This window comes from Tamandua tetradactyla, chromosome 1, assembly GCF_023851605.1.
Source record: "Tamandua tetradactyla isolate mTamTet1 chromosome 1, mTamTet1.pri, whole genome shotgun sequence".
NCBI classification, from domain to species: Eukaryota; Metazoa; Chordata; class Mammalia; order Pilosa; family Myrmecophagidae; genus Tamandua; species Tamandua tetradactyla.
The window spans coordinates 172,652,161-172,665,406 of record NC_135327.1 but is presented as its reverse complement, the minus strand read 5'-3'; the positions used below and the strand labels follow the sequence as shown (position 1 = coordinate 172,665,406).

Below are 13,246 nucleotides of genomic sequence, written 5' to 3'. Positions count from 1 at the left end.
GCATTTTCTGTAGCCACCTTGATGGAGCTTAGAGGATTTTTGAACAAGTACCTTGAACTTGGCTACTTAGTTGCCAGATACACTGGGAACTCTAACATGGAAGATAGTGTTCATACCTTTATTTTTTTGTTTACATTCCAGGAGTACCATATTTATAAAACATTAGCCATACAAAAATACGGTCAAAAAAGTTTCCTGATTTTTCCAAGGCAGAAGAATTCATGCAAATTTTCCTAGAAACCAGAACCATCTTTGATTCCTACAACTTTTATGATTTCAGATCCATAATAGCGGAATCAAATGTTTTAGGAAGTTACAGGGCAGTTGATTCTAGAATCCCTTCTAAGTAAAAGAATATCTAGGCTCACTGAGTTTAGGAGTATAGTTAGGGGAGGGGGAAGATTTTAAAAGGGCGGGAAGCTTTATTCTTTGTTTTGTAATTTGTGTGGGGTAGGAGAACTAACCTACTTTTGGATAGACTTTGCAAAAAAGCAACAGCACTGAAATATATATCTCAATGTGATTAAAAGGGGAAATATTAGATTGTATATATGGTAATAGAATAAAAAATGTTTTTTAAAAAACCTGTGGAACTACAGTACACAAATAGTAAACCCTAAGTCAAACCATAGACTATTATTAGTACAGTTATAAAAATGTGCTTTCATTAGTTGTAATTAATGTCCCACAACAGTGCAAGGTGTTGATAGTGGGGTTGTGTAAGGGAATCCTGCATTTTATGCATGATTGTTGTATAAATCCACAACTTCTCTAATAAAGAAAAAATTTAAAATATATAAAAATTGAAAAATATTCATTTAAATTTGCTTACCATACAAAAATATTAGTGGTCATTCACAACTGAATTAAATATCACCAGCCTATTAAAAAGCTTTGTTAATAGTGCAAATATGACAATATTAAACTGTGATGCTATTGGAAGGTACTTTTATGGAATTGTTCAGGCTCTGATGAGTTTTTTTAAAAAGGCAGAAAAATCGAGTGTTCCTGCCTAGACATGGGTTTGTTTATCCTCCCTTTTGAAGTCAGAGCCAATGTTCTTAATGTTTTAAATGGATCAGGATGTTTGTTCTTTGGCAGGGCCACTTTTAACACATGAGCTATGACTGAAACCCCTTAAATGAGGTCCAGAGCAAAAATCAGCCTTGCACTTAATGTCATGTTTTAGAATCATCTTATTTTAGTGTGAAAAGGAAAACTATCAAATAAAACTTCCTTATTTCAGACATGAAGATATTAAACCAGAGAGGCTTTGGTCTGTCAGATGTTGCAGAGTTGGAAAAGGAGGCCAGTCTGAAGCCAGTCCTTTGGGTCCTGGGTCTAGTCTTCTTCCTCCATATCATTCTGCTCCTTGTTCAAACCTTGGAATGAGAGTCTAGCATGTCCATGACCTTCCTGCTGGTAGAGACAGCATGCCTTTTGAGGAATGTTCTTAGGTCAGAAAGGAGAACCTAGTTTTTACAAAATGAAACAAATCAGTTATTTATTTGCCATAAGCAGGTTCTCAGAATCTCCTTTTTCAGTGATGTGTATTAATTGCTGGTCAGAAATGAGAATAAGTGCATTCTATCTACATGCCAAAACTTGATATACCTTTTTTGGGATAGGGTGGGGGAGGTGGAGGTGAGAATTAATTTATACTGTACTAGTTCTTAGTAAAACATATTTTCAATCCTGCCCCCAGGTGAAAAAATTGAGCAGTGTTCTAAGAATATGTTCTCTTTTGAGCACTGAGCAAATATAAAGCTTATAAGAGGCTCTAGAAGTTTGAAAGTGCCTTTTGGCAATAGAATAAAGGGGGGAAGTGAGGAAGGAACTAGATAGAGAAGTCGAACAAACTGGAGAAGGATTGCCTAGGAAGAGCTGTGGACTCACCTTCTTCTTGCTTGTCTGAGTTCTTCGGGCAGTTGTGAACTCCACAAGGAAGAACTCATTTCCTTGTAAGCAAAGGTATAAAGCAGCCTCCCCCTGCTGTGCTTACCAAGACATAGTCATGAATGTCCCATCTGTGGTGGCTTATGTAACGACACCTTGCTCCACATTGACTATCCCCGTGAGCCAGGATGAGCCATGTGTGGTATCATCAGAAAAGGACAGGGACGGGTGTGTAATGCTCACTGCAAGTGGGCGTTCTACCAACAGCTTCTATATGTCACTCTTTAAATCCCTCACCACAAGCCTTAAGAAGATGATGTTACTTTTTTTGTATAGGGAGAACAACTAAGCCAAGAGATTAAATAATTTATCTAAAGAGGAAAAGCAAGTTAAAGAAATGGGATTTGTACCCACTCTCTGACCAGGGATCCCCATGTGCAATAAATCCTGTACCTATTCTTTCTAGGTAGTAGCCAAGCAACTGTCATTTATCACTTTATTTTAATGGCATGATTATTGCAAAATGTTTTCCCCCAAGAGTGTAAAATAAATATGTCATAAGAATCAAGTTGAATCTCCAACATGATCTTTCAGTAGGAGGAGTTGTTCTTCAATCCTAGTAACAGTACATGCCATTGTGCCCCCCTCAGCCCCCTCACCAGCCCATACAACAATGAGGAAAAAAAACTTGCTTGTTTTTAGCATCAGGCATGATTTTGGAGATAAATAGCAATAAATAAATAGCAATGTTTTCCCCCTCTGCCTATATTGTCTTCATTTTTAAAGAGATTATTTATTTCTCTATTTTGTAGGTACTAAAACAACATTAAATCAATGATGAAATAAGATCTGAAAAATACTATTTTACACACATTATCAATTAGCCTTGTTGTTACAAAGCAGAGGCAAGACAGACCCAAAGCATGAGATGAGATAAGCTGAGTCAACCCATGTGTTGGCCTTTCTGTTTCTCTCTCCAGCAAGACATGAGCCAACAATCATCAAAGCCACACTAAATTTGATGTTGATACCCTACTTGATTCTGATGTAAAATGGCACAATTAAGATCATATTTAAAAGAGCTACTAGAGAGAAGAGTTTGGTTGTTATTGGGGTGACCACATGTCCTTAATGAGCTTTCCTCAGGGTCACTCCTCAAGGAAAGTAGGCTATCTTCAGACACTATTTGAGTGAAATAGAGAATATGGTGTTTTGTTTTGTCTTGTTTCCCACTATGGTGGTATTTTAACTTGAATCTAACTTGTAATTTTCTTTTCCTCTTGCTTGGTGAATTTGTGTGTATTTAGAAAGTTATAACCTAGCAAATGTTTTAAATTTATGTCGTGGATAAAATTTTCCAAACAAAAAGTTCCACAGCAAACTGCAAAAATGAAATAGGAAGCAGCGTGCATTGTTTACTTCTTAAGATTTTATATTCATATCAATTTAGAACTTCCTTCACCCTCTTCGCTGCTTCTTTTTTGGAGTAGTGCTTTATTAATAGTTTTCTTGGGTGAAGTAAACAGATTCGGATAAAGGCTTTGTGTGCTCCTAAGTCCCTGCCTCATGAAATGCTCCCCTCCTGTCCTGCTATTCTCTGTTAGTCATGCTAAATTTCCTTTTACTTATAGTTACATGGAAAATGTCTTCTTGTCTTAGCTGTGCATGTGGAAGTCACTCTTGTGTTTCACCTCCAATATGAGTGTAATTCAGAATCCCGTAACATGATCATCCCTCTTTTGTACTGTAAAGAAGTTGGGGTTGGGGAAAGGAACTCATGTTGAGCTGAACGGCATCTACAGGGTGTCTTTTAATCCATTCTCTTTGTCTTCAGCAAAAACTGCACTCCAGACAAATGGGTATCTGAGTGCCTTATTCATTAAAGCATCCTGAGAAAGAGGTTCCACCCCTTCTCTGGGAAACTCAGAAGGAAGTTTCTTCTTCCTTCCATTTCTTCTCTGAAGATAGAGAATAGAAAGCCCCTGGGAAAGCTTATCCTGACCAAACCTGTTAGCCCCCATAGCCCCTAGAATATCCCCTACCTAAGTATAAATAATTGTCTGCTTACTTGTCTGTATCAGTCCACCCCCGCTAACTTGTAAACTCCAGGAAGACTGGCACTGTGTCTTGTTACTTCTGTCTCTCCACCACAGTGCTTCCCACATATTAGGTCTTAACAAACATCTCTGTATTCTAACCCTTTATAAAATTCATGTTTCTTCTCATTTCCTTCCATCTCTGATCCCAGTTAGCTTTCACCCTGTGGTAGGGAAATGCGCATACACACACATACTGCCGTCACCTTTAGCATTCCTATGTTATCTCAAATCTCTTATAGTCTAACTTTCCAAAGGGTCCTGCTCACCAAAAGCAGTAGATTTTTCCCCCATTCTTGTTTATCTTCACCTTCTACTACACTTAATGTGATTTTACTGCCCCCCGCCTTGAGATTCTCTCTGTCCTTCCATCTGCCCAGGCCACCAACCCTACAGACCCCAGCTCAGGTCCCTTTCCTCTGTGATGTAATCACCTGCCCCAAGCTCATCTAATCCTCAATACCACTTGTACTCTCCATCAGCATAACATGCTTTAGCACTTATTTGTACCTATATATTACATTTCCTTCCACAAGTAGTTTATAAGATCCCATGCAGACATATCCACATCATCATCTTCTATGTTTTACTAGCAGTGTCTAACACAGTGCTAGGTCCTCAGAAGGCAATCAATAGATGCTTATTGACTGATTTGAAGATGTCTGTTTTATCACTAGTATTGAGAAGTGTTTTAGGGCTTTGAAATATTGCTATTGGTTAATCCCTCCGTGAAAGATGTGACTTCCAAGTTGAATGTGCAGTCACTGTCATGTCTGTAGCTCAGGGACAAATACTTTATATGTTTGCCCCCTGTATTTGCAGCCCTTTTTATGCTCCCATATCATTATTTGTTTATATGTTTACTTATACTAGACTGATCAGCTTGTTTACTCTTCTTTGGGGGCCATCTGTGACAAAGGATTGTCATGTTGAAAGTATAAGTGGACCATTGGCTCCCTTCCTGAAAAGGGAGCAGGAATCCCATTAGTTGAAGCATACCTATTGGCTGGGCTGTAATTCATTGCTCTCCTCTTTAGTCATAGGTTAGGTGTAAGCCTCAGCCTCGGTCCTGAATTTAGATTAAAATCCACAAGAGCACAATAGATACAGATTCCAGCGCCGTTAAAAGGGAGGCAAGGATAGTAGTGGTAAGCTGAAAATTCATATCCTGAGAGTTGAAAAACCTTGTCACTAACTCATATGGCTTTCTTAGCCAATCCTTTCTGTACTCAAGTTTTCCCACCTATAAATAATACACATACATCTAAATCCTAGGAGGCTGCACATGCGATAGTTATAAAGCACTTTCACATTTTGTGGATGGGCAACAGAGAGAATGAAAGAAGCATGCTATGTAATTAGGTTTTATCATATGCTTCTTAAGAAATAGGTTAATTGAAGGAGGACTTCTTGTTGCTTAAATGAGCTAACCACATTTCCAAATACTGACGCCTCCAGAAAACAATAGATGGATGCTCCTTGCAATGACATAGATCTCACTTATAAAAAGTGAAAGTGTTCCTCTCTGATTTTGTTTCCCATCCTCATCTTTTATGATCAGGCAATGTCAGAAACATGCCATTATTTTATAATAGTATTTAAATACTCCAGAGTCATATGTGATTCAATGGCTCCATATTGATTTGAATTTTATGTTTTCTTCTAAATATCTTCCTTCCTGTCTGTACTCTGAATTTGATGATGTCAGACTTGTTTTTCTGTCCTAAGATTGTATTGACTATAACTATGGCTTTTTCTGACCATTCCTCTTACTGTTCAAGATTTTCTCATATTTTAATCCCAACTCTCAAGGATCTTCCCAATATATTATGCTCCTGTTTTGATATCATCTTTACATGTATTAGGTTCCTACTCAGTAAAGATATGTTAAATAGCTCTTAGCATAATAGCTCTGTAAATCACAAATCATTTTCTACATTAATCAGTTTTGATCCACATATCTAGATCCTTCATTTTTGTTGTTAAGTATGGTATGCTCTGTGGCCTCAGCACTGTTTAAGTTCCTTTGTGGAGTTGTGTTCTAGTTTGCTAGCTGCCGGAATGCAACACACCAGAGATGGATTGGCTTTTAATAGAAGGGGATTTATTTTGTCAGTTCTTCAGAGGAAAGGCAGCTAACTTTCCACTGAGGTTCTTCCTTACGTGGGAAGGCACAGGATGGTCTCTGCTGGCCTTCTCTCCAGGCCTCTGGGCTCCAACAACTTTCCCCGGGGTAATTTCTTTCTGCATCTCCAAAGGCCTAGGCTGAGCTGCGAGCGCTGAGATGAGGTATGCTGAGCTGCTTGGGCTGTGCTACATTGAGCTCTCTCATTTAAGCACCAGCCAATCAAGTCAGATGTCATTCATTGCAGCAGGCACGCCTCCTAGCCGACTGCAGATGTAGTTAGCAACAGATGAGGTTCACGTACCATTGGCTCATGTCCGCAGCAACAGAACTAGGTACCTTCACCTGGCCAAGTTGACAACTGAATCTAACTACCACGAGTTGTAGTCATTAACTGAGAAATCACAATAGGTGGTAAGTTGATAGGGTGGATTTTTCTTCATCAGATTGTTGAGTCACTCAGCTGGCCTCTTGCTGGGAGAAATGTGAGTTTTTGAGATTTAAGCACCTTATAAGAAACCCTCCTTGGAGTTATTCTGAAGTTATTCCCAGTTTTTGTGACAGGTAGCATTGTGCAGTTTGAAGTATTACCTTAGTCACTTTTCACAAATAAAAACCTGTAAAATATCCACTTCCTCTCTGGGCATATGGTAAAAGATGCATTCTACCTTTAAAGTTACACCATGCAGGAGGTAGATTAATGTAGCTTCAATTCTTCTAAATTGTACTCTGATTGATTTTTTTTTTTCCTTTTTTTGCATGGGCAGGCACCAGGAATCAAACCCAGGTCTCTGGCATGGCAGGCCTTTGCTTGATTTTTAAACAATAAAAGAAGATTGTACTTATGACCAGTGCTACCCTCTTCTGGCCTTTTGGAGTCTGTGCTGCTATATCATGAGGTTGTAAAATCAGTTTTGAAAATAGGAACCTCCTCCTGTCTTCTGTGCAGGCTACTTTCATGCCCTTTTTTCTGTGGTCGGATCTATAGATTTGTATCTATTTTCTTTCATAAGACATCTTGGTGAGCACACCTTGATGATCTGAAAAATGCTCAGCCCCATGTCAGTGGATGGTTTCCTCAGCAACAGCCATACCACAGATTTTCTCCAGGACCAAAAACAAGCATGAGAGAGGCATATGCTGCTTGTTTTACAGGAACTTTCCCGGCCTATGGTCTTAAGCAAGAAAGAAAAGGTGCTTTTTTATTTTTCATTTTCAAAAATGCATCTGCAGGATGCATGGATAGTTCAGTGGTTAGAATGCCTCCCTTTCATGCGGGAGACCCGGGTTCAATTCACAGACCGTGCACCTCTCCCCCCCCCAAAAAAAATACATCTGCTTACAACATAGGTGGAGTAAATTGCTTAAGAGAAAACAACTGGCTTTCACTTCTGCTCTTGCTGTGGGAGATTTCCTAATAGTTCATACTGTCATTTAAATTCCAGGTGCTGGTTTTTTGAACAAATGCTCCTGAAGAGTTCTGTGCCTGGAAAAAAAATCTCTTAGAAGATTGCTTTATAACTCTGTGTAACTAGAAGCGTGCACTCATAAATCATTCTCAAGGAAGTTGTACTTTATTTTGTTCCTGGATGATTCCGTAGGAATGATCATCAGTATTTGATCACTAGTCCTTTAAACACCCAACTCCCAATTTACTGTTGCAAAAAATCTATAACATGAATTTCTTCAAAGCAAAGGTACAGTTCCCATAGTTGCATCTGAGAATGGAAAAAGGAGAAGAGGACAGAAAGTATTAACAATATTCAGCTGGAGATCCCATTTGTAAACTCAGCTGGAGATCCCATTTGTAGTCCCAAGGGCATCTTTTCAGATTCTAGTACTAATCAGGGACCTGTGTAATTGGCTACTCTGGAATGTATCAGTGTATGGCAAAATGTGTTAAGAAGAATCTGTGAGCTGCTTCCCATTTACAAGCAGTGATCTTTTTGCCATGTGTCTGTTTATAAGATGCTGAAGGAAAAATGATTTTTTTATTATTACATGCTATCATTCTTGAATGTTTGCATTGTGCTATCTCTAGTTCCAATTGTTTTACATGTAGTGCCTTATATAATCCTCACAACAACCTTATATGGTAGCTACTGTTATTACCCTTATTTTATTATTATTATTATTATTATTACTATTATTTTGCATGGGCAGTCACTGGAAGTCGAACCTGGGTCTCCAGCATGGCAGGCAAGAAGTCTGCCTGCTGAACAACCAGGGCCCAGCCTGTTACCCTTATTTTAGAGATGAAGAGACTGAGACACAGAGAGTTTAAGTAACTTACCCAATGTTGTGCAGGGACCAAGAGGAGGAGCTTAGCATTCTGGCTCCAGAAGTCTGCACTCTACCATCTCAACATACTGTATTATAGAAACAGTAACTTAGGAGGGTGAAACTGCTATGCTATATTTTGGAGACAGTATTTTAACATTGTCATATTCACATTCATAATGTGTTGAAATAGTCACTCTGCTGTTTGTGACTTGAACTTCCTTGGGATTAGTGGGAAAATAAGGCTTTAGAGATTGTGTGGGTTGCCAAAGGTCACAATGCAAATCAGAAATATGACTGAGGATCCAGGTCTTCTGATAGTTCATTACCAGCTACATCCTATCCAGGTCTTCTGACAGTTCATTACCAGCCACATCCTACTCCTTTCAAGTTTTTGCCTTACTCTTGGTGGGTTAAGTTTGGTGCTGCTTCTTCTGTTCAAAAACCAAAGCTGGTTTTAATGGTTTGCCCATATGCTCATTGTTGAAATCTTGAAACTTGGAGCTAATTATGTTCAGAGTTCCATGTGGCCATATGAAGATCAGCCATTAAAATATTTAGAAAAGAACCAAGCAGAGCAGCAAAGGATGATGGCTCAGAAAGGACAAACACCTCCTTCCTAGGGGACCCACAGAGGAGGTGTCTATGGCTCTGGAACTACTTGGGCCGCATCACATTGCAGTAGGCAATATGATTCAAATTATGTCCCAACACATCAGGTCTGCAAATCAGATGTATATTCTAAGTTGGAGCAAGGAGAGGAACTGTGATGAGAAGGAATAGGATTTTTCCAAAAGCAATATTCAGGCAAGAAAAGTAGTCTTAAAAACAAAAAATGCTTTCCATGCAACATGTCTGCAGCTAAGACACAACTTCCATGATATCTTTGAAATCCTTCCAGATGTAATACCTACTAGGATTTTTTAAAAAGACACTTTAGTTGTGATGCTATTATTGCCATTATTCCTCAGAAGAAAACAGAGCTTCCTGAAGAGATGGCTGAATCTAGCCAATGAAAGTAAAAGATGAGCCTAGAACTCACTGCATATAAATTAAAGAAGAGCTCAGTGATGATAACAAAAAGACACAAGAACAGCTTCAAGTGGCTCCTAGTGACCATGTCAGTGATATTGACATCTGAGAGCATCAAAATGGCTAATGATAGCAATAAAATAGGAATATTTGCATTCACACTGATATACATAATTAATAAATGAGAGAAAAGGGGAAACTCTTTCTTACGATAGAATGCTCACTAACTAATGTAGAAGCATGATTGAGTTAGAAAATCATATTTTGCAAACATTATGGTAACAGTTATCTCAGTCAAGCATTATCAATACATGCTAAAACTAGTGTGTGAAATTTGAGAAGAAACAGGGATATTCACATCATCTCAAATATGTTCACAGAAAATACTTAACCTTTACAAAACGGAAAAGATTGCTCTTAAGAAAGCCTGGCAGACTATCCCTTAGCCAAAGAATCAACTTATCATCAACAGTTAATAGGACAAAATGGACATCATGGCCCTGCCCCAATATGATATAAAGGAAAGAACACAACATCCCTACAGCGTTCTGAGAAAGATACATACCTCTGTTTAATCACATGGAAACATTAGAGAAACCCACACTGAGGCATATCCCTCACAAGTGCTGAGTTACTGAAAATCAAGGAAACACTTTTTTATTGGGGTGTCTTTGCGTACATGCAGTCCATCTGGGGTATGCAGTCAGTGGCTCATAGTGATGTGACATGGTTGTGTGTTCATCACCATGGTCATTTTTGGAACATTTGCATCACTCTAGAAGGAGAACTGGAAGGAAGAAGGGGACTTGTTCATCCTGTGTCCCTTGCCCCTCCGTCTCGTTGACTACTGGTATTTCAGTCTGTTCGTTTTTTTGCCCCTTGTCTTTGCTCCACCATCATTTATTTGTTTTTGATGCTTATTTTTTTGGCTTATCTGTCCTTGCCCTGGATGGGAGTGTTTCAGCCATGGGGTTTTTACACGTGTGCAGTCACATTGTGGAGGCTGTGTGGTTGAGCAGTTGTCTTCAGGGATGCCGTTGTCTTCAGGATGTCTTCAGTGCTTCCCTCTGTTCTGGTGCACTAGGAAGGGATGTTTTTGTAATGAATGCATGGGGGTGGTCTCCAGAGTGGCCTCTCAACTCTGTTTGGGATCTCTCAAGCCACTGGGGCTTTGTTTTGTCTTGTTTCTCTCTTCTACCTTTTGGTCGGGAGGGCTTTCTCCATCTCCTGGTGTTGGGTTCCAGCTCATTCCCGGGAATCATGTCCAATGTTGCCAGGGAGATTTATACCCCTGGGAGTCCTGTCCCACATAGGCAGGAGGGCAGTGAGTTCACCTGCCCTGTTGGCTTGGAGAGAGGGGCAACAACTGGGCAACAGGGAGGGTTTTCCGAGGTGACTGAGGCAGAATTGTGAGTGGGCTTGACTTCTGCTTTGCAAGTGTGGATTTCGTGGAGGCAGGCTCAGACTGTTGAGTTGCTTGTCCCCACTGCTTGCGAGAGTGTTGAGGCTCCCCAGGTAGGGAAGTTTGGTGTTTCCTCTTTTCTCCCCAGGGGGACTTGCAGGTACTTTTTTGCTTTCTCCCCAGTTTGCTCTGGGATGTGTTTGGAGTGTCACACTGACCTGAGCAGACCGGCAGCATCTCATGCCCTATTCAGGATTATGTGTGATTGTGGTGTTGGGTAAGCTGACCATGCAGGTTGGATTGGATAGTGTGCTACCCAAAGTGTGGATTTTGTACCAGACAGACATCTCTTCCATTGGTCTCACACAGAAGTTGAAGGAGAAACCATTTTTGATTGAAGGATTCTAGAGAAATGATACCTAAATGCAATGCCCCATTGTGAGGAATCCTTGTGTTGTAAAGGACATAACTGGGACAATTGGTTAAACCTGAATGGAGGTGAAACTTGAATGAATGATAGTGATATATCATTGTTAGTTTTTTTTTAATTTAATGGGTGATTTTTTTTCTTTTTTTTTTTTTGTAGCAGAGTGTTCTTAATTTGAGGGACAAACATACTTGGCATATGTCATCAGTTTGGCAACCTGCTTAGAAAATTCAGAAGAAAAAGTTCAGGAAAAATAGGATAAAGAGAGGTTGGGAGATTACAAGGGTCATGTTCTTAAAGCTCTTTCACTTCTTATGGGTTAGATTTTGGTGGGGGATCTTTAAATTAGGTCAATTGAGGTATATACCCCATGGGTCTTAATCGTCTCACTGGAGCCCTGTATAAGAGCATGAAATAGAAAACAGAATCTGAGAGAGAAGGACATAAACAGAAGATCAGAAAGAAAGCCACAACCAGAACAGCCTGAAGCTGAAAGCTTGAGACTGGGGAGCAAAGACCAACAGGATGCTATGTGCTTTACCAAGTGAAAGAGGAATCCAGGATCACCAGATTGCCTGTTGGTGCCTTGATTTGGATATTTTTACAGCCTCAGAAATGTAAGCTTATAAACTAATAAATCTACATTGTTAAAAGCCAGCCCATTTTTGGGATATTGCCTTGTGGCAACTTTAGCAAACTAAACAGAGATATAGAACAAAGACTGTAAAATGTTAACTTTTTGACCCTTATCTGAGTGCAAGGCAAATGTGTTTTTGTACAGTTCTTTTCACTGAGATCTCATTAACTTCTCACTAAGCTGGAAATTATTTCAAAATAAAAAGTTAAAAAAAAGTGAAAGATAAAAAAATTAAAACTTTAGTTAAAAAAAAAATGGATGGTTCAGAGCCTGGGGTTGGACTTAGGGAAATGGAAGTTTAAATTCTGGCCTTCCCATTCAAAGCTTCATAACCAAGGGCAAGTAATATACCCTTTCTAAATCTCTTCTGCTTCACCTAGAAAATGGAGATAGTACCACCTGTCTTGTTGGGTGATTGTAATTACTAAGGAAATGCATGTAAAGCACATAGCACAGTGCCTTGCACAGAGTAATTATTCTAAAAGTGGATGCTATTACTGTTGTACTCATTCACTTCTCTGTTCACTTTGGCCTGAGATGATACTCCAGAAGTCTGATTAATAAAATAATGACATGTTTTTAGTGTTTTAAGTTTTACATACTGTTTCCATATACTGAATTACATATGATTCTAACAAACACTGCGGTATAGGAATTTTTATCTCCAGTCTGTAGAGCACAAAACCAGGACTCAGAAAAATTAAATGATTTGCCTAAGGTCTCACAGCTGGTAAGTGGCACAGCCAGACTTCAGCTCAGCCAGCTCCAGATCCTGTAATACTTATTCACCTGCTTCCTGTAAAAAAACAATTCATTAGAGGTCAGCAGAAGATGACTTAACATCAACATAGCAAAAAAAAATTCATCTTTAATCTGGTTTAAATACTCAGGTTAGGACTGCTATATCCTGATGTCCTCCTGACATTTTGAAACTGGATTATGGAGAGGCGTGATAGTCCAATACAGTTCTTATGAAATCCTCAAGTTAACTTAATCTAGTTTGCTCATGCAAGAACAGACTGGCATGTCACTTTAATAAAACAATGTACTTCCACAATTCACCTTTTTGCCACATAGGAGTTACTGGTATGTTATTGATTTCACATTTCAGGCTCCAACTTTACTGTCAGATTTGGAAGGAAAAATACAAAGTAGGGCAACTTGCTCAAAAGCAGTGTAAAACATGATAGTGCAGACCAGTTTTTGAAATGGAAGCATTCTCATGGCTTCTGGGCTAAGAGACACTAAGGAAGGATTTTGTTCTTGAAAGATGATTATTTTAATGCTGGAGATGGAGGGTTTGACAATTTTAAGTGTATTCTGTTTTTGAGAATGAGTTGTTAAAAGTAGC

The 13,246-nt window shown here is 39.1% G+C and overlaps 1 protein-coding gene across 49 annotated transcripts in view; it reads left to right on the top strand.

Annotated features, from left to right (window-relative positions):
• The window catches only part of LOC143660720 (uncharacterized), a 298,041-nt gene that overhangs the window by 268,558 nt on the left and 16,237 nt on the right, over nt 1-13,246 (top strand). For 40 of the 49 annotated variants that reach the window (XR_013164392.1, XR_013164998.1, XR_013165040.1 and 37 more), the window contains one exon: nt 1-13,246. This exon is cut by the window's left edge. The exons of the other annotated variants lie outside the window; for them this stretch is intronic. The gene's annotated coding sequence lies outside the window, so the exon portion shown is untranslated. 49 annotated transcript variants of the gene reach the window in all.